This window comes from Rhea pennata, chromosome 13, assembly GCF_028389875.1.
Source record: "Rhea pennata isolate bPtePen1 chromosome 13, bPtePen1.pri, whole genome shotgun sequence".
Classification (NCBI taxonomy): Eukaryota; Metazoa; Chordata; class Aves; order Rheiformes; family Rheidae; genus Rhea; species Rhea pennata.
In genome coordinates this window covers 18,323,138-18,348,633 of record NC_084675.1, presented here as the reverse complement: position 1 = coordinate 18,348,633, position 25,496 = coordinate 18,323,138, and the positions used below count along the sequence as shown (strand labels likewise).

The following is a 25,496-nucleotide window of genomic DNA, read 5'->3' as shown; positions in this document are numbered from 1 at the left end:
CCCTGCGTATGCTGGCGGAGTGTTGTGGGAGCCCTGCTTTCGTGTCCTCGCGTGGGTCACCGGCTCCCTGGCCCCAGGTGCTTCGCGTGGGCTAACGTGGGAACTGCTTGTCCAGCCCGGCTCACAGCGGTTCTTTGGGATCTGGGTCCAATGGGTCTGTGCTCACGTTGTGGGAACTGGTTCTGCTACAGAAAGCTTGAAGGAAAGAAGTTCAGAAAAATCCTTCTTTTCTGTGCTTGCATAGTTTCCAAAGCTTGTTTGTAGAAAACAAAAACAAAAACTCCCAAACAACTCCAACTGAAGTTTGACTGAATTTTAAAAAATTAAAAGAAACAAACAGGTCACAGAATTAACCAGCTGGCCTTTACCATCCAATTTCAGGGACGTTTTGAACAGCATTTTATGATTTGGGCTGAACTAGCCTGACAGAAACCATTATTTTGTAACTGTAAATAATGTTGAAATCTAAGCTTCTGTAAATATTTTTTTTAAATGGGAAGAATGTAGACAAAATGTAATGCAAGGTTTGGGCGGATTTTGATTTAGATTGGATCTGCTAGAGTAATTCAACGAACCTTGATGGGATTGGTAATTGCGTCTGAAATGAATGGTTAAAATGGATTGTTTTCATAATTTTGTGTAGTAGTGTGCAGTAAGGGAGAAATCCAACCCTCTTTAAAGGACCAGTAAAAATGCTGTGAATCTCATATATCCCTCTTAAGCCCTCAAAATGGGGCATAAATGGGAAATTAATCAAAGAAATCAATGCAAGGTCAAATGGTGTTTGTTTGCCCCCTGAGTAAGCAGGGGGAGAAAAATTCATTTGCAGTGCAAGTCTGTGAGCTTGAGTGGGTTTTGCTGGCTTCCAGGATGACTTTGGCTGAGAACCCAGGTGAATGATAAGTAGTCGCTGATAAAGAAAACCTCGGTTTTGTGTGGTGGTTCAGCTGAAGCCTCCATTTTTTCCAGTATTAGAAATGTCCATAAGGAATTTTCCGATTGAAAATTTTGTTTTTACTTTTCAGTTTGGGCATATTTAGTCCTTCACAGAGGCCACAAAACAACTCACATTTAATATGTTCAAAGTGTGCGTGTGTGTGTGGTTTCCAATTAGAAAACAAGAATCTTCTCTATTGTGAGAGAAGATCTGGAAGTGTAAGACGTGTCTTTTCCTGCTGTGAAATGCCCCCATCTCCATCTGGATACACACTGGGTAGATTCCTGGCTGCCATCTAATATCTTGTTTCTGCGCCCATTTAATTCAGTGGAGAAAACTCTTGGTCTTTGATGGTGCGGAAGCAATTTGACTTTGAGGACAATAAACTACAGTTTAGTACAGAAAACAAACTGCTTTTGGTGGCATGTAAAGCTGCAGTTAATCTGCAGTTGCCATTGATCTATGAGTCTCCAACCCTCCTTACCACCTAAGAAAAGTTCTTCCATATCTGCGTGTGTGTGTGTGTGGCTATATGCTTGCATAAAATGTATGTGTGGAAACAGCTAAGAATTTACCAAATACATTTTCTATTAATAGCAGGAGAAAATATGCACCTTCAGCACAGCCTCTTGTCATTTTAGGTAAAGGAGCTATGAGATAAAATAGTCTAAATCATACCAAAGGTATTCCCTAATAAAAAATTTGTGAAAATGTCAGTGAATATGCATTTAAGTGGATGCATACTCCCATAAGAGAGCTGTGCAGTTTTCTGTCTCACGTGTTCATACATGCATGCACACAGACACGTCTAGATAGTGTCATGGATTTAATTGCAGTGATGACTTCCCATGAGGAAGCCACATGCAGAGGCGAAGAAGCGGCTGCTTGTGTTGGTAACTCTGAACTTAAGTTCCCCAGGTTCCTGTTATGGTCGATGGGGAGAGGCTGCTGCCACCAGCAGATAAACCAAAGTGCCAGAACAAGTTAGGCTCTTACCTATTTTTGTAGCAGCTATGAATTAGGTGGTGAAAATATTCTCTGAATTTCAGACATGCTAACATTAGTCCTACTTATACCTGCATCGTTTGAAAAGGTAGGATCTGTCTGCGGTAGGATAAGATAGATAGATGGGCAGTGCTTTCATCCACTAAGTTCAGCAAAAACCTGACTTGACTGTAGAAAGTGCTTTAATAAGTGCAGTGGGTTTTGGAGTCTGGAGCTTGGCATTATTCCTTTTCTTCTTTCAGTTACGCTAATGATTCTAATAAATTAACAAGTATAAGGGTTGCTTTAATGCCAAGCAAACCTTTAATTTTGAATTTAAGTTATTCTGTATGTTTAGCTTGCCGCCTATCAGGCTGGTAGTGGTCAAAAATACTGTAGCTCTGTACCGCAGTATGTTTTTCCTATCACATTTAAAGGGTTTTTTTGATTATTTTCAAATCTTTCAAAAGTAAATACACTGAATGTTAATATTTAGTGTCCAATGAAGGGGTGGAACTGTAGGGAAGGCTGATATAATACCCTGTCTTCAAGTCTTTGTGGATTTGCCCATGTGGCTTGTGGATTGCATGGTTTAGTATCTGCGTGGTCGTGGCCATGACAAACCTTTTTTTACATCACTCATTTTCACTTGGAATTTGAGCTTGCTGGGCTCTTTTTGAAAGCCAGCGTGCATGCAAATTACATCAGGTTGGCAGACATACAAGTTGTCAGAAGCTCAGGATTTCTTCCCTTTTTTCTTCCTAAGCAATTTCCAACCACATTTCTTACGGTACTGAAATGGCCAGAGATCTTGACTCTGCTGGTTTCTACTTAGTGCTTTGCAATTCAGCAGCACCATTTGCAAGGTGAAAAGAGACTAGCAGCATTATTGTTTACCCCTTGCAAATGGGTAGACAGTGTCCCTGGTAACCAGTATAAAATCAAGCCCTTATGCATGCCTTAGGTGAGATCTAGATCTCACAGACCCCTTGCTGGTGTATGGAGCCGTGGCTTCTCTCGTTCCACCATCAGTACCACTCAGTACCAAAGTCAGTAGGTGCTTTTGAAGTCAATGGGAGGTTCGCCATTGACTTGAACAGAACTATGATTTGTCCCAAGGAGAGTATTCCCACAGAAAAAAAATACTTGCATGAGTAAGAGCATCCAGATTGATCTGCATGTGTGTCTTCAGATTTCTTCTAAGCATGATTTGAATGTCCCAAGTAAAATAAATGCCACTGATACATTCATGCCATTTTCAATTATTTGTGTAACACAAAAACAATAGTTTCTACTTTTATTGTGTGATTTGTTTTCCTAATGCACAACTGGTGCTTTGATATGCTGCAGAAGAGAATTTGTTGGACATGGTAAGAGTGATTAAAAAAAATGTTTGCTCTATTTAGATGTCATAACTGTTTTCTTTTTCAAGCAAAAATTCTAGTGTCATATACAAATGTTACCTTTTCTCCTGATTATCTTGTACAAAGCTAATAGTTTTGGAATAGATACAGATTTTTAATGCAATGCTATGGTTCTGGTTTATAGAAAAATGGATCAATTACCAAGGCAGGCTTCAAAGAGGGAGACTGCCCTAAGTTATAAATGGCTCAGTCTCTTAAATCTATCATAATCCTATTTGATATATAGTTCTCAGTGCTGCTGAATCCTTTTAGGGCTCTTTGATCAAGTGAGTACTTTTAAATGTGATGCCTCCTGTCATCTAACCCCCTGAAAATAACACAACTTGCCATTTAATTTCTTGAAACATTCGTTTTCCCTAGTCTTTCATTTCTGAGGGGGGAGGTAGGTAGAGAAAACAAAAAGCCTTTCATATTAACTGACTTAAGAAGAGAAGGAAGGACTACCAGAAACAGGATTCTATTTATTTATTTTTTTAATCAAAGACTCACACCACTATTTCTGCTTAGGCTGATGGCCTGAGTGTTCACAGGAGCAGAATCAGACCGTTACTGTCTGTGCATCAGCTGTTGGAGGCTGATGCCCTAGGCTTCGCTGAGGACTTGACTTGAATTTCCTGAGTGTATAGGATGTGAGAGAGATGCTAGGACAACACGGAAAGTCTCTGTTTCAGGAGCAGGTAGGGACACCTTACTGAATGTCTTGCAGCTCAACTCTAAGGAGAACTGTGTGAAGTGCCTCAGATTTGCCTTTTTTTCAGAATCCTGATGAGTCTTTTCGAGATCAGCTCATGGGACTCTTCAGGTGCATTTGTGAGACCCGTTTCCCCCCCCCCCTCTTTTTTTTTTTAAAAAAAGATCATACAGTTACTAAGCTTGAGTTAGTATTTTTTTTCTGCATTATGGTGATGAGATTCCAGAACTGCTTTCCTGCTGGGTGCTGTAAGTGTTCTAACTGCTAGTCAAAATCCAACTCCGTAAGGAGGAAAAGTCCATGTTTTCCTTCTCCTTTGCCATTGTTGCCAGTAAGTTTAATTTTAAATTGGTTTTCTTTTCCTCTGTAACTGATACACTCTCAGGAAGCAAATCCCTCAACTTAAAGAAAAAGCTTAAAATTGCTGAGAGATTTTAAGATCAGATTGCCCCACCTTGTGCACGGTTTTTGGCTTTTCCTCTTGGAAATGGATGTTTCGTGGTGCCACACTTGTTAGCTTCCTGCAGGAGGAGCTGAGTTGGGAGCACCTGAATTTGGTAACCACAAGCCAGGAGGAAAATGTGATTTATTGCAGGCAGGAATGGCTGTCTCAGCACCCTCTTTTTGCCCAGTCAGTCATATTTCCCACGGGATCATTAATAGGCTGGAAAGGGAAATCACTGGAGGAACGTGCTTGAGGCGAGCCTTGCAGGCCTCGCGCAGCAGTGCAGAGTGTGCTCGACGTTCGTACTCTTGGAGTTGTAGGCTCCATGGGGAGCCATGGCGCAGGCCCATACGTGTCCAGCAATGGCAGCCAGCAGGATTTGGCTTCTTTTCTAACACCGTACCTCGGTTCAGAAGCCGTACTGCTCTTGGCTTTCTTTCACGCGACTGTGACTTGCCTTCCCCCAGACCTCTCCCTTTGAAAGGGAAAGAGGGAAGGTTAAAGCCTCAGTTTCATTGTAAATTCACTTAAAACATAGATTAAATGTCAGTACCTGTCCCCTAGAGCAGTGAGGTTCGATGCTGCCTTCCAAATGAAGTGACGAGGGCGCAATCGCCAACGACCATTAAGAGGGAACTAGGCTGGCTTGTAAAAAGGGCCATGCGACGATGCAGCTGCCTTTCACCCGTAGACTGGATGCTTTCTCCCACAGAGGTGGATAAGTCCCCACTGTTCACATGTTCCTGTGTCAGACCAGCTCTCCCTCAGCATCTAACAAGTAGAACAGAACATCCCAGACACAGTTTCAACCTGTTCAGACGTTATTCTGCATCTGCCTACAGGTTATTGTATGCTCAGCTGGAAACCTGAGCATTTTGAACTCCTGAACCACCATCTGCTCAATCTATACAGTCTGTTTATCAAAGAGTTTAAGTGCACTGTAAGGTCCAAACCATTTTATGGAGTCCTGCCAACTGAAATGAAATATTAGTTGCTGTATATTTTGAAAAACTGTCGCTTTGTAGGCCAAAAGAGCTTGGAGATCCCAGCTGGTAATCAAAGAGCAGTGTCACATTTTTCATGGTTAGAGGCTCTGTTGGTTCCCAGATTCTTTAGAAACCTAACTGATGAATTAACCAATCAAATTTAGATCTGAATTAAATCCAAAACTCCATCACCGAAGACCTGTATTACCAAAAATAACCCATGCACAAAATCAAGCCTTGCAAAGCTAAACACACAAAGCAACAATGCTCCATGTTTAGCTTCACTTTAAATAAATCCCTCTTCAGAAAATAAATGCCAAATGTGAATGTGATCCTGGAAGCACTTCTTCCTGAGGATGACCTAATCCATCACCGCTGAGAGTGGATGGAGTTTGCCGTTGATCTCTGTAGGTTAAATGCTGGGGCTGCTCTCAGTCCCCCTGGTCCACAGTGCAGGTCAGGGTGTGGATGGGAGAGAACGCAGCCTTCAGAGGGGTTCGGCCCTTGGCCCTGCAGTGCAATTAGTGGCAATTAAGTCTGATTCTGCACTTAACTCAGTGCTCTGGCTAATCCTGTTAAGGCTACCCACTGAGATGTTGTGTGCTATTAGGATGGGTTGTTGTGCCTTAAACCTAACGTAGCTTCAAGAAACTTGCTCTTCTAGACCTGGTGTCACTCAGGCTGGCATGATTGCGGTGCGGCAGCGGCGGCCCCGACCGGCTCTGGGCTCCCGTGAGCTGTGTGCGTCTGCTCTGAGGATGAGCGGGGGCATTCGGATGCAGGAACAAGGCAGAGGTGGGGCACCAGACAGACGTGGTGCACTGAAGTGGACATTGTGTGGTGGCTCTTGGGAGGGGAGGAGTAAAGACTGCAGCAACTAGGAGAAACTGCATCTCCCTGCTTTTCAACATGTTGCCTCTCGCGGAAAACTTCTGAGCTGGCCCCAAGCGCGTTAGTGTTGTCATTAGCCCTGCTGACTGGAGGGTAGGTCCTGGTACTTGGCAGGACCCTCTGCAAGATCCGGCCCGCAGGGTTTGGCAGGGGGGTGGGGGGGGAAGGGGAAAACAGAGTAACTCCTGAGCTGAGCTCAGAGCATGCAGCTGTCCTAGCTGAGACGCTTGCCAGCCTTCGGAAATAAACCCACTCAAGCCACTCTTTTCTCTTTTCTGATCAAAGAATGAAGTGGCTTAAGCAGGATAAAGCCTGTGTTGGTGACAGACTTCACTGCCAGGGCCAGCTTGTGCGTTTCCTTCATTTAGCAATGGCTTTTAAGGATTTTGATTTAATTCTTTGAGTCTTAGGCATAAGCAGAAAATTCTTACAGTTAATCACACATTTTTCGTTTAATTATGGAGTTTGGCAGCTTTAAAATATAATACTCTCTCTTCAGTGTTTCCTCTAAAATATTCTCTTAAAAGGTATTGTTCTATATTGCATCCCCATTTTCCTGCAACCGATTTTGATGCAGGATGTAGTTAAATAGACCACCACAGAGAGCAGTTTGCTCTTTACGTTTCAAGGAGAAATTGTTCCAAGTGAACATATAACCTCGAGAGCCCCAGAACACATCTGATTTCCGCTCACCTCCGCCGTGTTGTCCCATGACATGGGACTATTGATAATATAGGTATCTTCTTACTGTACTGCTCAGTATGTTCTCCTGTAGGTAAGTCTGGTTAAAAAGCACTTGAAGTTTCCTTACACATCTCCACTTCCATGAGGGATCAATGTCTTGATGGATCACATTCGAACACATTCTATGTCCCATTGAGAGTGTGCGAAAGGACAACAGAACTGCTTTCCTTCTATCCGTATCTATTTCCTCCTGCACTCCGTGTTTTACAACTGTTGGCGTGCCCACGGGGAACGCTGCTTCTCAAGGTCAGAGGAGGGGGAAAATAGCCACTCTTGAGGTACAGAAATTTTTGAATTGGTATGGGAAAAGCATGACCTTTTTCTAAACCCAAGGGGAAGTTAGTGGTATTTTTTGGTGGCAGAATGTGTGAGTGTGTTTGTACAGTGTGGTTGTGTTGGAGTTTTGGGGTCTTTCATTTTTTAGCTTTTACACATAAGGTTATGTGTTTATTTTCACAAAGATCTTAGTAATTTTTGCATTTTCAAGGTAAGAATAGTTTCTGAAGTCTCTTGACTTTGCGCTATGGGAATGCAGGAGAATATGATTCCAGTATTATAGCATTCCACACTCGCTTTGCAGTGGCATCTGTACAAGTACATTGTAAAAGTGTAGTACAGTTTTATGCGTTATATGCTTATTATTTCAGCTAGGTAGAGTTGCTTCAACAGTATTAAGAAGGGGATTCTGAGAGACCCTAACCTGAGAGTGTCCAACGCTTAAACAGACTCTTGTAAGGTGAATCTTTAGTGGGACTCTTGTAAAGGTGGGAATTAAACCTGTATCTTCCACATCTGAGATGAGAGCCCGAGTCACTGGGTTTCAGAGAGGGAAAGGAAGTATCTGCTTTCCCTATCTGCCGCGAGGTGGAATGCGAGTCCCCCGTGAACCTATCCCGGCAGAATCTCGCCCGAGTCAAGATGATGTATTTTGGAACTGCCACGATGAATGTTTGTCAGTGTTAGTGCAATTCACTTCGGTTTTGTGTACCTGAGAATGGCTATGCACAACGCGGGCGCTGGCAGCATCCCACCAGGTATGCAATTACGCCTGGAACCTTCAGCCCGCTTTTTTTTTTCTTTTCTTTTTGATAGAATACATGATTTAAGGAATTCTAAGAGAGGAAATTTGATTATTGCTAGAAAATATTCATCCTCTGTTGGGAAAAATAAATGAAGTACTTTGTTTCCCTTTGGACTTACAAGTTTGTGGTTTTTAGAGCCAAAGTATATTTTGGTTCCACGTGGGGTGTCATCTGTGTCTACCTGAATGCCCAGGGTGTCTTATGGGAGATGCATTTTTCTAGCACTGCACGTACCAGTGCACCAAACCTCCTCTTCCGAAAGCCAACCTTAATCTTTCACCAGCGCTAGCTGTGCCAGTGCTTGTAGTGCAGGAACCCAATGACTTGTCAGCTGCATAAGGGGAATCTTGTAACTCAGATCTGGTGTCCATATGTGGTAAAGACCCTATTAAACAGGGAACGGCTGATTTTGCCCTGTGAAGCTCCACAGATTTTATAGCCTTGTAAAAGCAGGAACTTAGGTGTGTATTTTAATGGAATTAAAATGAATTCAGTATTGGCCTGCCATCAAGAGAGTGAAGCAGAGGTGACAGGAACTGCAATAGGGATATATATATATATATATATATATATATACATATTTTTTTAATTTCAGAATTCATTAGGTCAAAACCAAGAAATATTTAAGCCGAGCTTTTCCAAGAAATGTAGGTTCCTAATTCCCGCTGACAAGTCAGGAGCTCTGGGGAATGATCTCTTTTGGTTTTCTTGAAAATATTAATGGCTTCAACAGATTTTTTTTTTTTTTTGCCCTTTTTTGTTTTGAAGTGCTATGAAATGTATACTGGGCATGTCATGGGAAAAGCTTCCTTCCTTGAGAAAGGTGGTTTAGATGGTGCATCACCAAGTGCATAATGCTCTTAAAGTGCCAGTTCCAGAGGATCTCAGACAGCCCCTTAACTTTAGAAACTTTCTGGATAGAGATGTCGATTATCCTCATTTTACAGACGAGTAAACTGAGAGACAGAATGAGCTATATGTAATCACGCAACTGGATCAGAAAGATACCCTGAATTTCCCAGGAGTTTTATTTTTCATGTGTCCTGTTAGCATTGACTCATAGTCCCTATAAAGACATGGCTTGTTTGGTGGTGGGTTCCATACAAATTAATTAAGACCTAGTATTTCTGCAAAGCTTCATAGCCTGAAAGGAGGATGCACCACATGCTGATGTGAGGAGACCTGCTTAAAATGCCTCTTCTTGTATGGAAGGTGACATTTCAACACATGCTACTTTGCTCAGCTTTTTTTTTTTTTTTTTTTTTTTTTTTTTTTTTTTTACTTTTCAAGTGATACTTGGTGAATATTTGTCTGTTTGCCACTCTGTGCATCTTGCAGCCTTGAACAAAGCTTAGTGACCATATCTGCCTTTTTCAACATCTTGCCTTTTCATTTATAGGCGTCCATGTCTCCTTGGCATACTGAAAATAAATTCTCATTGCTGATAATTCTGCTGACCGTAGCATTTTCCTTATATCCTTTTACTGCTTTTTTTTTAATCATTTTTCTACAATTCTTAGTTTCTCATTTATATCCAGACTCTTCAGCTCTCTTCCACTCTCCTCCATTTGTTATCAATTGTATTTATACATACTACTTATCGATAGATAAGTAGCTGCTTTTCCTTTGTAGAGCCACGTTTTACCCACTGGATCCTTCTTTCCTCGTTGCCTCTTTCTGATCTAATTAGCGGTGTTCTCAGTATCGCTCACAACTCTCTGTTTAATTTCTTTGTTCTTGTGCATGTGACGAGATTGATTTAGCCAATAACTATGCCAAAGTACCAAGATTCAGGACAAATAGGGGCCAGGACAGAAAGAAACCTAAAAACGTCCTTTACATTTGACTCTTTTCTTGCTCCTGTCTGACTACCTGAGGATGGTGACTGACAAATTTCCACTTGTCCTTAGGATGACTGAAGTAGATATAAATAAACGCCGGCATGTGACCTAAGCAAGGAGCGTGAGGGGTTGAAATCCCATCCCAAATAATCAATCCCACTGCAATTTCCTAAGTAAGACCGGGGAAGGGCTAGGAGTCAGCTGTACTGAGCAGCAGCGATTAGCCTGGTTACCCAGAACTGCGGAGGCACGGCGAGGTTGTCCGGGTGACCACTGAACGAGCGGGTGTTGGAGGAAGCGGGTGCAACGACGGGCTGCGTTTGTTTCTAGAGGATAGAAAGCAGCTTGCAGTGAAAAACTCCGGGCTTTTTGTGGGAATGGCTACCAGTTCGCTGTGTGCTCCGTGCAGGATCTTTTGAATGGAAGGGGCAGATCCTTGATCAGTAATTTATTACTCTTGTTTGTCTGCCATGTGCTTTAAATAGGACATTGTTTTGATGTCTCCCAAGTGGAGACTTGCACGTGTCTGTGTTGGGTTCCTGCAAACAAGTGTAGTTAAGTTCTTGCAAGCAGAAGGAAGTTAAAACTCTCTTCTAGCCATGAATGAGAGAAGCAGGATAGCCCCAACCTGGTCTCTAGGATGCTGCTGTCTCACCTTGTGGAAAAGTAATGTATGTTTTGGCTTGAGAAATGGGCTCGTGTTAAGGGACCTGGCAGCAGTGTAGCAGGTGTGTTGCTTGCTGCAAATGAGTTCCCCTGGCAGTGCTACGTGGGGATGTGTGCCTGCTGCTGATCGGTGCTTCGTCTGGCTCTAGCTCGTTCTATCAGGCTTGGCTTTTTGGAGCCCTTAAAATCAATATAAATTAATAAAAAGAAAGCCAACAGCCCATAAACAACAGTAGCTATGGAGCTGTTAAAATACAAGCAATCAAACTATATTTAATCCACTTTCTCACATTAATGCTGTGCAAAGGTGCGTATTTAACATGCTACTATTAGATTAGTAACAGATGTTGTGCAAAGGAAGCAATAATTGATTCATATGGAGCGTTATTTTGGAGAGGCTTCTCTGGGGCCATCTGAAGAAGTCAACTGGGCTCAAGCACTGCACGTGTATCCAAAGGGCTCAGTGCAGAGCGACTCTGAGCCGTGTGCCTGGTGAGTCTGGCTCCTGCAATGCAAAGTTCTCCACTCGCACATGGTGACCCTGATGCGCCGGACCGGCTGCAGGAGAGCAAGACAGCTGCGCCAGGCGGGTGCTCAGGCTGGCACTGCACTGGCAGCTGGCTGTTAGGGCCACCTTTCAAGCTGTCAAAAAAGGACTAGGTTTAATTATTGCTCTGAGATGTATTTTTTCCCAATCAACCACTGTCTGGCTTCAAGATAGCATCTTTGTAATCCTCTGAAGTTCACCCGAGATATCTGTGCTTCTGATATGATCATAGTGTTTAATAATAAATGGCTCACTTATGCTTTGTGGTCTGTAGCTATCTCTTGAGGATCTCAAAGCACTTTGCAGTCTTTTAAGCTTCATTGTGCGCCCCATGCTGTAGAAAGTGATCACGTTTTTGTATTGGGGAAAGCGACGGTGGAAGGAAAGGGCTATCGTGAGATATTCACAGCTGAGGCAGGAGTAGAACCTAGGGTGACTTGTCGTCTATGTATCGAGGCTATCCTCAGTATGATCTGGAAAGCTTTGACTTTCAAATCTAAAAAGGCAGCTAAAACAGATTTCCAGAGGTGACTGACTATCTTACTGTGCCTTTGAGAACTTACCCAAGAGCTTATGTCTAGATACAGCTGCTTTACCTTTGGTGAACCCTTGATGAAGGTCTCAGCCCAGACTGCTTTGCATTGCAGCTTCCAGTCTCTTACCTGCTAGCCTAAAATATCCCTGCTCCTTTCTCTCTGTTTTCCACCCTTCAGTCTCAGACCTGAAGGCAGACAACCAAGGCTTTTTCTTTTACTGCACGTTACCTTTCTGAGAAAGGGCATTTTCTCTGATAAGACTAGGCACAGCCTACCACTTGCCACATGTATTTGCAAAAGCATCATGTGCATGGTGTCTGTGGCAGTGAAACCAAATGCTTTTTTGAAGGTGGAGGTGTCCCTTTGTATTTGGAGTAGTATAATGTAGCTACTAGAACGCTCACCAAGGCAGCTTCTTCAGATCTTGGGAGTCTGCAAGGTAAAAGAATGTCCTTGTCCTTTGGGAAGTGTATCTTTTTGCAGAGCTTGTTTCAGTACAGTCCCTTACTTGCAGTTTTGTAACTTCTTCCTTGCTTTGTGTCAGACTTCTCTGGTCTGTTGTAATTGTCCAGTTTTAGTTATTTTATGAGTTCTGGCATAATCCAGCAGTGTGCTGCAATATTTTCTTTCTGCTTCACTTCAGCAGAGACAGGGAGCGATCACCTTTTCAAATTCTAGGGCAGCTTCTGAAAGCACAAGTCTCTCTGCGTCTCTGTGTTACTAATGTGCTACGTTTTGTTGCAGGCACAGAGTTTGCCCTGCAGCCCGTTTTGCCCTTGCTGGCAACGGTAAGGGAAGAAGGAGGAGGAAAGATGTGGCTGTGCTGCCCACACCTCTGTGGAGAGTTTTCGCAAGCACCAAACTATACTGATGCAAGATGTTCACAAATTTGTTACCAGATCCTATCTCAGATGTAGTATCTCAAAGGAACTTGAAAACCTCAGTTTGTGCGGCGTATGGGCTTGGGTAAGACCCCTGCACGGGAGAGCTATCTAGAGAATACAGAGAAGCTGCAAATCCTTACCAGGACACCAGCTTTGAGGCTCTGTGGTTAAAGCAGAACCAGTTATTCTCGACAGGCACCTGGGTGTCAGGCAAGCATCCTTCCTTCTGCCTCGGGTAGAGATGTACCTGCATCCGTAGACAGCTCTCTCTCCCTAGTGTATGCAAGTGTGTGGGTATATACATATGTGTTACGTGCATACCACACCCACCCACTCCTCTGCCTAGTGCAATGTTTTTTAAACATTTGTGATTCTACAGCATCTTGTAAAGAATTATTAAGTTCATAATTATTTATAAAGTTAATACTTATACTGAAATGGTTGCACTTTGATGTCTGTGTATGTTTTCTAAGCTGGGATGACCTATATTGTAGAGGTATTATGTATACTAGGTGATGCAGGGATTGGCTTGGGAATTACCGATGTTTAATGAACACTAAAATTAGAATTTGACTGAAATCCACATAAATGGCTCGACAGCAAGTTCGACTGCCCCTGGGGAGCTGTGGGCAGCTCAAATTTACCCACAGGCATTTTTGAAAATGTTTTTTTTTTGAATCAGCATAGTGTGCTTTTTGGAGCGGAGAGTGCAGCTTGCACTTTAAACTCCCCTCTCTTCCCCTTGTCCCCCATTTTGGGGTTGAAAAGCCGTCCATGGAGAATAGAGTATGAAGTATGTTGCAGGTATAATACATGCTACAATCTGATGCCTTTCTGCAGTACATGCCATAGCAAGTCTGCTTTCCCTGCTAGGGGGCTTTCTGAGCGTTGACTCTTGCTATTTGGAATTTCCAAATATTTGGTCTCTTTTCTATACATATGTATACTTTGGATAGTCAAAAACCTGGACTAGCTGTTCTATATCTTGTTCTCCACCACACTGCAATATGAAAAGCATGCAGCCACAGGGAGCACTAGCTTTCCAAGGTGAAGGTTTCTTGTCTTTGGGTTCGAGGATTGCTCTCTAAATCCAGGGCAAGAGAAATCTGCCTGCTGGCCTTCCTTTTCTCATAGGAAAGGGGGTTAATTATCCTTGAGGAGGCCCTTTCTTTTCATCGCTGTTGGTTCCCAGGCACCGAGTCTCCTTGCTCCTTCTGCCCTCTGTCCTAGCAACTTGTGCCCCAGAGCTGTGCTGTGGCCGTGGCTGTGAGCGGCAGGGGAGTGGGGCCCTGGGCTGCTTCTGCAAAGCCAAGGAGAAGTGGTTAGAGCTCCTGGCCTGGTTAAATTTGCAGTCCAGTTGTGCAAGTTTCCTAATGGAAAAATATTGCAATTAGAATTACTGCCCATAGTTAGGGTGAGAATTCTTCACATGACTCAATAAGCAAATTGCTAATTTTAAGAATTTTTCTTCCCAGAGAAAATCTCTGGGAGAAGGAATATCCTAGACCATAAGGGGAATTCATTGTTTGTTGGTGGGTGTATATTATTGCCAGTTGTGTTTGTGGGACTTTGGCTTTCTAGAAGAGCCAAATACATCCTCATAGGGTGTCTCTTTGGGGAAGCTCTAGGTAATGCAGAAAATGGTCATGTTGTTTTTGGGCCCTCTGTTTTATTGGGGTGGTGATGACATGGCTGTGTAGAAGTCAATCCACCAGTGCCTGGCTAATTGGCGTGCTCTGAATTTGGTTTTTGCAGCTTTATGCTCCCCTGATGGACCTTTAGTCCAGCCTTTTAAAACTTAAGCCTACATTGCTATTTTTCTTTTTTTTTCCCTTTCTTTAGTTTTGTCTTGCCTCCTCGCTGCAGGTTGTTGGCTCGCCTGGAAGCAGACAAGCCTTTTTATTTCCTTTGACTGCTTCTGTAAAGCTTGATGGGGAATTTACATAATCGATGAGGTAACCCTGTCACCCCAAACATGGAGTCTTTAAAGAGAATAGCTTTATGCAAATTAGATATTGACGGTGTAATGATTAATTGGCCCCAAGCCTTTGTTAATATGCAATTGTTGTAGTGTAACATGCATTTGTAATTATTTTGGTTTAGTTGTTCAAACAAGTGGTGGGCACTTAATTGCTTGCAGCAATTGAAGAGACAGGATATCAGAGAGAAAAACAAAGGGCTAGTTAACTAGTTATCTGATATAATGTTGGATTTCCTTTGTGTATATTGGGTTACAAAGGTCAGATTCTTAGGTGATAAAAATCAGTGCAACTCTCTTGGAAGCTATAGAACTATTCTGACTTAGAGCAGCTGAGGATGTGATTTGAAATGTTCCTGGAAGTCAGGTTTCACTGTCGTGTTTGGTTTTGGTCATCTGGGAGTTAGGATAGTGAGCAGTGTTATTTATTGCTATTGGTTATTATTATTAAGAAGGAAATACTTTGATTCAAAGTGTGCAATGAGTTAAAAGTGTGCATTAGTGAGAAGCTGTTTGTAAGACTTCCAAGCAAACAAATAAATACCTGAGCTACTTTAAATTCTCCAAGGTGCTTATCTGCTTTATGTGGCTTCTCTAATAGTTTGATATCTGTTTTTCATTCCTTTTGCTCTAGATCTGCATTTACCAGATGGGGCGAAAAGCCTGTAGATTTGAAGGTGCAAAAATCCTACTTCTCCAGAAATGTACTTAATCTACTGACTGCGTTAGTTTTTTGTAGCATATCGATTTACCACACTCTCACGTAGAGAGCGCATCTGAAGTTGTGAAGCTCCTCTCCTAGGCACTTGAGTTGTGAACGCTGACACAGAGATACACAAACCCCTGGGAGAGATCTGCATTCCGAAGTTGTCTCGTGGCCCAGAGCCACATGTTTCCCAGCTTCCCACATCTCCAAGACTGGGCTCCCTGTCGCATGGCACCCAAATCCTCATCCCTTCCCTCTTCTCTCTGCTTATATCCTCCTTTCTTTCCTCTGTCCTCAGGATACAAACCACATCCATCTTTGTGATCTGGATCCAGACACCGCTTGACAAACTCCATCTGGTCTGGGTAGCACCGTTCGCCCCAGCAGCCGCATGAGCGTCTCTCTGGAAGGCCAGACGTGGCACTGCCCGCAGGTAGATTCCTGTCTCACATGTGGACGTTGTCCTGTCCTCTCCTGCTTTGTGACCCCACTTGCCACATGCAGCTCCCCGCTGAGCCGTAGATGGAGTGGGCAGGGGAGTGCCACAGCTGGTGGGCCGCCCGTGGAGGCCTTTCAAGCTATAGGTGCCTCCTGAGCCCCTGGGCATCGCGCATGTATTTATGTACACCGTGAGTGTGCCAGAAGAAGTACACAAAAGAGGAGAGCAGAGAAATGAAGCAATGACTAAAGGAGCATGAGAATCCACCTCAGCTTGGATTTCTCAACCTTTTACATAATTAGAGAAGAATCACTGTGGAAATGAAAGGCAAAGTGTTGGGATCAAATCTGAGTATATTTTAGAGCTTTCAGCAACAGATTCTATCAAATTCTGAGCTTCTGCTCATCCCAGAAATATGTACATGTAAGGGTAGATGTTTTGGAGACACAGTAAAAACAAAAGGATATTTCCTCATATGTGGTTATTCTAAGTGGAGAAGGATATAGGAGAAGTCTTATTTTTTTGTTCCTCTCTTTGGTCTTAGATATGTGGCCTTGAACACTACAAAGTCAGGAAGAAGCGTTATTTAGTTGTACAGCAAGCTTGCTGCTGTACTGCAAGCTGCATTTGCCATGACTCATGCAGTGTAAGAGAACTCTGTCAATCTGTGTACTGGTTCAAAGAAAGAAATTTCTACCACTTGTTCCACTTAATATATTTCCATTCTTTAGAAGGAAGAGATGCAGATCTTTCACATTATTCGTGGGAATGATGTGTATTTTTGATGGCATCCCCTGCCACATCAGAGTGGCTTTCCCTCCTCAGCCTGGCTGATACTCAGTTCTCTTCCATCAGTTATGATTCCAGAGAAGAAAGAAAAAGAAAGCAAAAGGTCTTTCCTCTCTGGTTTCAGATGCTGATGACTCACTAGAGCTGTCAGAGTTGCTAAAGAAAACTGCTGGGTGTCACAGTTTTCAATCAGATTTACCCTTTGTCATTTTAAGAGTCTATTTCATGTATTCCGTTTCTTTTTTTATTCCTCTGCCAGTATGAGAATGCTCCCAGAGCCCACTGTTCATGTTAGACACTGAAAATCCTACCCCAAATAACTGTGGTATTTTTGTTCTCAGAAATGAACACTGTGACCATTGTTATTCCTTTCCCTCATAGCCCGTGTTTCTCTAGTGCCTTGTTTGCTCCGTACACTACCTAAATATATATCAATGTTTATTCACACTGCTTTGACATGATCTCCATTATGCTGTTTCTTACTCCTCTTGATATGCTCTCAGCGCTCCCTTATGGTGCTAGGAAACAGACTTCTCCAGACGACCATGCATAGGAGTTTTGAAAGCACTTGGGGGTCTTTCCTAGGGTGATTTCTTGAAGGATATTTTCAGTAGCTGGCTCTAAACTGACCTTGAGTCTTTCATTATATGTTTTAAGGAAGCTGATAACTAACTATCATTACTTGAGATATTCCGGTGATAAGCAGACATGTCAAATTCTTATTTTTGCTAGTATTGCATTGCTAGATGCTAGTAGTCCTCAGTCTGGGCAGGTTTGAGGTGAAATCTGGGCTCTGTTAAAATCATTTGCAAGATTCTCAGTATCACACCCCTGTGAAGAGGCTCAAGATACAAGTGCTAAGGAAGGAATATAATTTGCAGGGGATGGCAGAGGGATCTACTAAGAGCAGTGAACAAGAAGTAAGCAGAAGAATGAGTTTATTAAGATCTCCTAATAATGAACTTTGTTAATAATTATATATACTTATGTAGCAATGGGGCATTAAGACAGGGGATTAGGGTAGAGCCCATAGGCATTAGAGCAGAGGCTAAAATACGGGTTAGAGAAAAGAATGGGAAGAGGGTAGAGTGTGACGGATCCTTTTAGGCAGACAGGTACCAAGATGCAGTGTGACTCAGCAGCACAAAGCAGGATTACTTAGCAGTGATATAGGTGTTATCCTTAATTCCAGCAAATGGTATGCGGGGAAGGGGGGGCTCTGTATGCGCTGCGGGTAGGACTTGGCTCAGTGATGTTACGCTGTGAGGAGGTGAAAGGTACAGTCTTTTGGCTCCTCATTACTGCTTTGGTTTACTGTTTCCCTGAAGGCCTGTCCCATATTCCTATGATATGTAGTTTATTCTCGGTCACTCAAGTGGTGCAAAATCCAGGGTGGACCTGCAGCCCATTTACATCTCATTTGAAAGGGCATATTACAATATGCCTGCTTTATCCTGAAGCTGGTGCTGGAGCGTTAAATAGAACCGGTTCCTAAAAGAAGTTGTATTTTGCCTAAAATGACTGTTACAAAGCTGCCAATGAGATCTCTAGATTTTTTAAATTATGGAATTAGGATTAAGAAAAGGAAATGTGTAGTCTTGTTTTCAATCACATGTGAATTGTCTTACATTATTTGTGTTTAAACCTACTTATGTTAGCTGAGCTCAAGCAGATGTTGTTGGCCTCTTGATTCACTGAGAGACATAGGTGGCAAATGGTTCTAATTTAAAATTAAATGTGCTAAAAAGCTGCTCGGAGCTGATGAAGCTCAGTCATCCACCTGTGCATCAACAACCTCTTTACCACCCTTCTGAATCTCAGGGAAGTAGGCAGTATTTCTTACGTTTGGATAACATCAGCCCCTAATGCTTCACCAGAACTGCTTTTAATTCGTCTCAACAAAGAGAGAAGTAAGGACGTAAGGATGAAAGGAAGCCCTGAACTGCCAGGAAAGCCAAGTGAAAGGCAAAGTGAAATAAGGCCAGGCCACATGGTGACCTGCAGTTCCTGATTTAGGCATATTTTCATTGTAAGGGAAGGAAGTACCAAGTGGGCAAAAATAATCATAGATTTAAAGAGAGAACTTGGCAGCCTCTTCCTGAATTCATCGTTGATCATCTTGAGCATTATGGGCTGTTAACTAAGTTCCCAGCCAGTGGGCAGCTGGTGCAGTAAATCCTTTGTAATCTTTTAGTCTACTAGCTAGTGACAGAAAACAAAGAAATTTCCCCTTATCTAATAGTTATTCTGCTTGACTTCCAACCAGGGAAAGCATAGTGTTGACCAGAGTCACAGAAATAGTTAATACCTGTTACTAAAAGAAAGACATAAAAAGCAAACAGACCCAAACCTAACAAGAATCCCAGCAACTTCCAGTTCAAACATTATATTAGAGGAAAAGAAGTAAAAAGAAGAGTCATTTAACAAATGTTAGCAAGAAAAAGAGAAATCTGATGCAAGGCAGGGGGATGTGCGGGAAGAAGTGATGTCACGAACTGGCAGAGAAGCAACTGTGTTCACTGGTTTAAATGAGATCTGGTAGTTAAAAATCTACACCTTAAAAGCCAAATGGTACCTATTCACCTCTGTGTGCAAAGGGGAGGGCAGGAGATCCAGCAGCAGAATAGCAAATTCCAAACTTCTGCAGTAGTAAGCATGTCAGGAAACGACTTTAATAGTGACATTAAGTGAAGTGCGTTCGTAACAAATACTAAGGTGATTTCAATGCCAACAGTAGACCTTGAGATAAAATTATTTGTTGTGCGATGGCTGTTTTGTGCCACTGAGTGCAAAGGGGCTGTAGCCTGGTCATCCATAGGCCCCAGGCAGAGGATTTCCTGGGTTCAAGAGACATCCCTGTTAGTAAAAGTGTGTTACCACTAGCCCGCAGTCTTGTCCCTAACTGCAACCAGAGTGCTAACTTCAGGAAGCAGAAACAGCTGCTCGTCACTACTCTAGTTGTTGCTGAGGCCAAGGCCTGTTAAAAACATTAAGTTCTAATGCAGCATTTTTAGACTAAAAGCAATACATATCAGTAAATTGCATCCCAGAAATGATATATGAGGGATATAATGAACACTTCTGTCTCGGGCCATAGTCAGTGAAGAATCCGTAGTCATATCGTGGAGATTTCAGTCTAAATCTGAAGAAGCATTGTTGGAGTGAATGAAGCCTCTTAATTTACACTGACCCAGAAAACCTGAACCACAGGCTTTACTTTCTTTAATGTTGCATATATTTTTATAGTATAATATATGATTTTATAATACATATTATTTATCCCTGAGAATTTTTGTAGGATAAATAAAAATTTGCATGATAAAGCAGATGAGCGTTTCAAAGATGTTCTGGGCTCTTGAGTAAATTCAAATTTAGGCAAGTATTGTTGTGTATTTTACGTAAATGTACATTAAAAGAAGAATTGTAAGCATTATACCAATACCCTAGAACAGTTATAAAAATTAAAGCATCATAAACTGCTTGTGTTTTCTTAATGCTCTTGTAGTTTAAAAGAGCAGAATTTTTTTGTTATTATTTATTAATAAATTAATATTCTCTTGAACTTCTCCACCAAACTTGGGCACATGCTTTCAAACAAGTTACAGAATAAACCCCCAAAGAATTGTTTCTCGGTGGAAACATGGGCATGATATTTATTATGGCAGTGTGGTGCCCTCAACTCCAGTGGCAAATTTGTAATCAAAATGACAGCACCTCAACTACCTGGAACGTGAGACATGAGAACGCCAACTCCGTCATCTGCCGTTGCTTATATTTCATCTGTCTGGTGCTTAAGGTAGTCCAGAGCACTAGGATAATTAGTAAGACAAACCCTCGTATGTTGCTTTCTGCTAAAAGGATAGTGACAGGTCTTCATGTAAAATCAATCTCAGGATGAAACAACGAATTGTTATAATAAAAGAAGAAAGCTGGTTTAAATAGCTGGTTGCGTGAAGATGCTACAGAAGAAGTGGCATTTCTTTTCACATTCCAAGTAGCTCTGTAGGAAAAATGTGCACTGCGTGGTCAAAGGGTTTGAAATACCAGGCTGTCATTTCTCTAAGGCAGGCTGGTTGCGTCTTCATTTTGTCACTGTTGCTGGTAAAACCCTTAGTTAGCCTAGAAGAGCTAATGGCACTCAGAGAGCTGTGAGGGTAATTGTGGGAAGGATTCGAACCTTGCAGTGGGAAGGAAGTGGATGGAGCTGGTAGTGGGAAGGAAATTCCAATTGCGAGACAGCAGATTTGTTTTCTTCTTTTCTTCCCAAATCACAGAGCTAAAGCTGCCAGTTGCAGAGTTGCTTTCTTTGCATCTCGCTGACCAATAAACTCTGCAATATGGAGTAATGAAAGCTATGATTGCTAAACGCTTTTTTGTCTACCGTAAAGACCAAGTTCCTGCTAATCTGTAGTGGTAGCAAACATGACCTGTGAAATGGTGGTACCCGTGAGCTGTTTGGGGCACCAGGCAATGTTTAGACCCCTTTTAGTGAGTTCATTATCATTTTCCTGGCAGGTGGAGATCCAGAATAAGTGATCTCATCCATGTTCTGCAAAGAAATGGAAGGAACAGCTGTTTAGGCAACGGATATCGCAGTATCAGCATATGTGGAGTGGATTATTTTAGCTGTTTTCCGTCAGTCTGAGACATTCTCATAAGGGCTGCCTTTCAGAAACAGAACAGCATGAGAAGCATGTGTTCTGTGCAAAGATTTGCTTTATCCCCCTGTATTCATATAAATCAGAAAAACACATGACCCTGTTAGAAAGTTACCTACTGGGCTAAATTCAAAGGTGAAATCTAAGGTGTTGCAAATTATATGTTGGTAGGAGTTTCTAGAGGGCTCTGAATAGATGGAAGTTAAAACAGCTTTAAACAGAGACCTATTTTGACATAAGCTTATAACCTTTTAGTAGCTGCTTTCTGCAGCTTCCTGGCTTCAGACATGTCCTAGGCCAGCGGTTTGCCGAGCTGTACAGCTTGCCGTCGGTGCCGTTTGCAGCCCCGGGTCAATCCCTGCTCTTTGCCGTGCTCAGAGGGCTGGAGAGGGCTTTGCTCTTCAGCAGGAGGCTTTCAGGGCTGGAGCAGCTACTTGGGAGCTGCAGCACAGGTTCTGCTAGTAATATGGGAGATGGACACATCAGGGGACAGTCAAGCCGGGGCTCTTGCTAGGGACAGAAAATTGTAACTGAATCCATTATGGTGAATGCAGAGTGGGAGACTGAGCATTTAGTTCCTGATTGATGACCGCATAGATGTGATAAATGTTGGAATGGTTGCAGCAATAATGAATCTGTGTTGTCCGAGAGGTTGCATTAATTTAATTAAATTTGTACTGGAATCTGAGATGACCTGCCTCTACACAACGTCGGAAGCAGTCAACATGCGCTGGAGATGTGCGAGAGAGGGGAGGTGTATGGGGGGGTGTCTGTCTCTTTTCACTCCGTAGACAATAAATTCTAGATCAAAGCAAAAACAAGCAATGATAAGTGTAATTTTTTAACAGGAACTCTATAAATATTCAGTGCTACTGTTTGGCAACATTAAAAAAATCACTGAAAAATGCAGTCATTGCTAAATGTGTTCATTTGAGAGGTTTGCTGCTACAAATATGAATCTTCAAAGGCCGTGAAACTTAACAATAGCTTTTCAGTATTAGACAGAGTTAATTATAACATCCATCACACAAGTGAGGTAACTAAAACAAATCTGTGTCTCTCTCTAGCTTTTGGCTCATTGAGTGAATGCTGTCAGAGGGAGTTTGCCTCAGTGCACGTGCTTGGTGCTGTTATCAAAGTGTCTGTCAGGGCGAGTACTTTAATACTGTTGGGAGGCCTGAGTGAGTGCCCGCGGATCGGCAGAGACAGTGACAGAGGTGGCTACGGTAGGTCCTGACAGTTGGAATACAGAATTATATAGTGCAGCGACCAAGTGCTCAGTTTATTTAGACTGGGGAGCAGGATGTGCGGGAGACAAAGGAGAAGCAAAGAAAAGGTTAAGTTTCCGAAATTTTAATTGAGCTTTGAGTGGCTGTTTTTGAATAATTGACTGTGTCAAAACTCACTGATCAGTGGCTTGGCAGGCTGCAGCCTTTCACCTGTAGGTCACTGCCTCAAGTCTGGACGGTGCTGATGGTAATGACTGATGCTCAGCAGGGGCCAGTGTGAAATGAATTGCTGATCTCTGCCCAGCCTCTACTGGATAAGCAGCTGCATCCCGAATGGAGTGTGCTGGGAGTCTCGGCAGAGGCGGCACCCAGAAGCAATCTCCTGCTTTTTAAGGAAGGTCCCTGCTGAGAATTGGTTGTCTGGTATATGAGACCTTGGCCTATTGCTACAGTAGCTTTATTAATGCAGTAGAAAGATAAGAACTTTGCGTTTCAGTGTTCTCTGTGCGTTCGGTGAAACCTTAGCAATCCTTCGCTAGCTATAAAGAGCCCTTCACAGCACTAACAGGACAACTGGCAAGAGGACATCAATATTAATCGCCGAGGATCGTCCTCTAGGGCCTGGGCACAGATATTTCACTCCATATTTAAAAATATTTTTGAGTATTCATCTTCCAGAGACAGGAAAATAAAAATAATGGCCAATGTGCGGACAACATTAGCCCACACTATCACTCCCTTAGCTGTTTTTTCTGCTGCTGGAGATCATATGCGACCTGTCACTGGAAATGTCCCAGTACCTAGGGAATTTTTCTGAATATTCCTGTCTCTGTGTATGCCTTGAGCTACTCCTACCGAAAATACGCCGTTCTGTGGGTAGTAGGAGCTTGGAATAGGGATTTGCTTAAGTAGATCAAAACAATCCAGCAGTCACTGGGTTTTACGATCTGAATTATTTATTCCTTGGAACAAGGAGAAGATAAAAAGTTTATTTGTGTTTCCCAGAACAAACAAGAGACAAGTACCTCTGGACGGTCACAGTATTACATATGAGTACAAGCTGGTATTTTAGTGGCGCTAAAACGACTGTTTTTTTCAGGTATCTTTGAAAAATTCCAAAATTCCAAATCTTAAGAGCAGGCAAACAAGATGACAAGGCTTAACGACCTTTTCAGTTGATGTCCACTAGAACATTTCAGTTCTGGTCATCCTGGAAAATTACAAAATTGAAAATATTTGTATATGACCTGAGTTAAAGCAGGGCAGAAGCGTGTATTTTTCAACTCTCAAAGTAACTAGGTTATATGACTAAAGACGTGTTTTCCATTCACTAAGTAATTTACACTGGAAGTAGTGTGGGGAGAACTTAAACCTTTCTCACAGTCTGAAGAGAAAAAGCATTAAAAAGCTCTCACTGTGTATAACATCAACGTGAAAATGCTTTTGTTGAAATAACCGTTTTATCATATCCATATAGAGCCATCTTTGAAAATGTGAGTATCTGTGTACATTTTTGGTTGCAAGAAACAAAATTTGGAAAAGTTGGACACAGTGCTGAAAACAGAATATATCTACAAACATGTATAAACCCCGTGTTGTCAAGCCGAGTTGCATCGAAGCATTGACCGTTTGTGATCCTGACGGGCTGCCCGTTCTGGACAGGCATGCATAGCATTTGGTCTGGGGCCGATGTTGCTCCAGTTCATGTCCTATTGCATACTAATACCTCATCATAGGGAGGGATCGATAGGAGGAGGTCTCAATAGTTATGGGTGACTGTTGATATTGATCCCTGCAGATAGCCATGGATATGTCTCAGCCTCAGGAGGCATCTATTGCTTTTGGTCTGGGGACAATGTTGCTCTCAGTGGGTGTGGAATGGTATCCACATCAATTCCTCTCAATATCGTGTGCTGATGATGCCTGTCAAATTCCAAACTGTCAATAGGGTTTGATCTCAATGTATCAAAAATATTGATATAGCAATATATTGCTATGAAACCCTACTGATAGGTGCCGATAGCACTTGTTCTGGACAGGCACGCATAGCTTTCAGTCTGGGGCTGCTGTTGCTCTCGGTAGGCACAGCTGAGTCTCGACACTGACTGGTTTGGATACCGATGGGCCTTGATGAGTGTTGATTTCCATAGGTATTGTGAGGGCACGGCATGCATGGCTGTCGATCTGGATACAGGTGGGTGCCTCTCCATCTCAAGGGGTATTGCGTCCTGCCGCTTTGCATACCTCGTTACAGGGAGGGAGTGATAGGAGGAGGACTCAACAGTTAGGGATAACTGTTAACACTGACCCCTGTCGATAGCCCTGGGTATGTCTTGGCCTCAAGAGACATCTGTTGCTTTCTTGTCTGCGGCCGATGTTCTTGGTAGGCATTTCCATGTATCGACATGTCTCTCTCTCAATTTTGCATGGCATTGATGACTCCAGACCTATCAATAGGGTTCCGTATCGACGTATGGATACGGAATCCTATCAGTAGGTGCCGATAGCACTCATTCTGGACAGGCACGCACAGCTTTTGGTCTGGGGCCGATGCTACTCTCAGTAGGCACCTCTGACTATCGACATTAAGGAATTAGCTTGTCATTCTTCCCCCGTCAACTTCTTCTTTCAGATAATAAGTAAAAAAAAAGATAATATTTCCTTTTAAGACCTCATTAGAACAAGGCACTTAATTCCAGATGCTTTGTACCTACTGTGATACCACATCCTGTAAGGATAGAATGTGTATTTTAAGTTGAGGAAAAATACAGTTGCTCAACTGGTGCTCACTTTTATAGTACCTAGCGTATTCTGTAAGTGTAATGGAATGAGACAGCTTTTGGAATAAAGGAGAGGGAGGAATAATTTTATTTCCTTTCTGGAATAAAAGGGAGAGAAGAGTGGGAGTCCTTTTCTTCTAAAGACAGAAAATACTTGTCTGCAGATTTAAGAGGTAACTGGCACGTTAAAATTCTGTGATTCTCTCTCTTTAGCTGAATTTAGGGGGCGCATCCTCAAGATACAAGTGCCTTGATGCTC

At 42.5% G+C, this 25,496-nt stretch overlaps 1 long non-coding RNA gene across 2 annotated transcripts in view; it reads left to right on the top strand.

Moving 5' to 3' along the window:
- LOC134146118 (uncharacterized) overlaps window positions 1–15,719 on the top strand; it is a 132,159-nt gene extending 116,440 nt beyond the window's left edge. For both annotated transcript variants that reach the window (XR_009959780.1, XR_009959779.1), the window contains exon 4: window positions 15,641–15,719. This is a non-coding gene — a long non-coding RNA (uncharacterized LOC134146118). The remainder of the gene's footprint in view (window positions 1–15,640) is intronic.
- The last annotated feature ends 9,777 nt before the right edge of the window (window positions 15,720–25,496 follow it).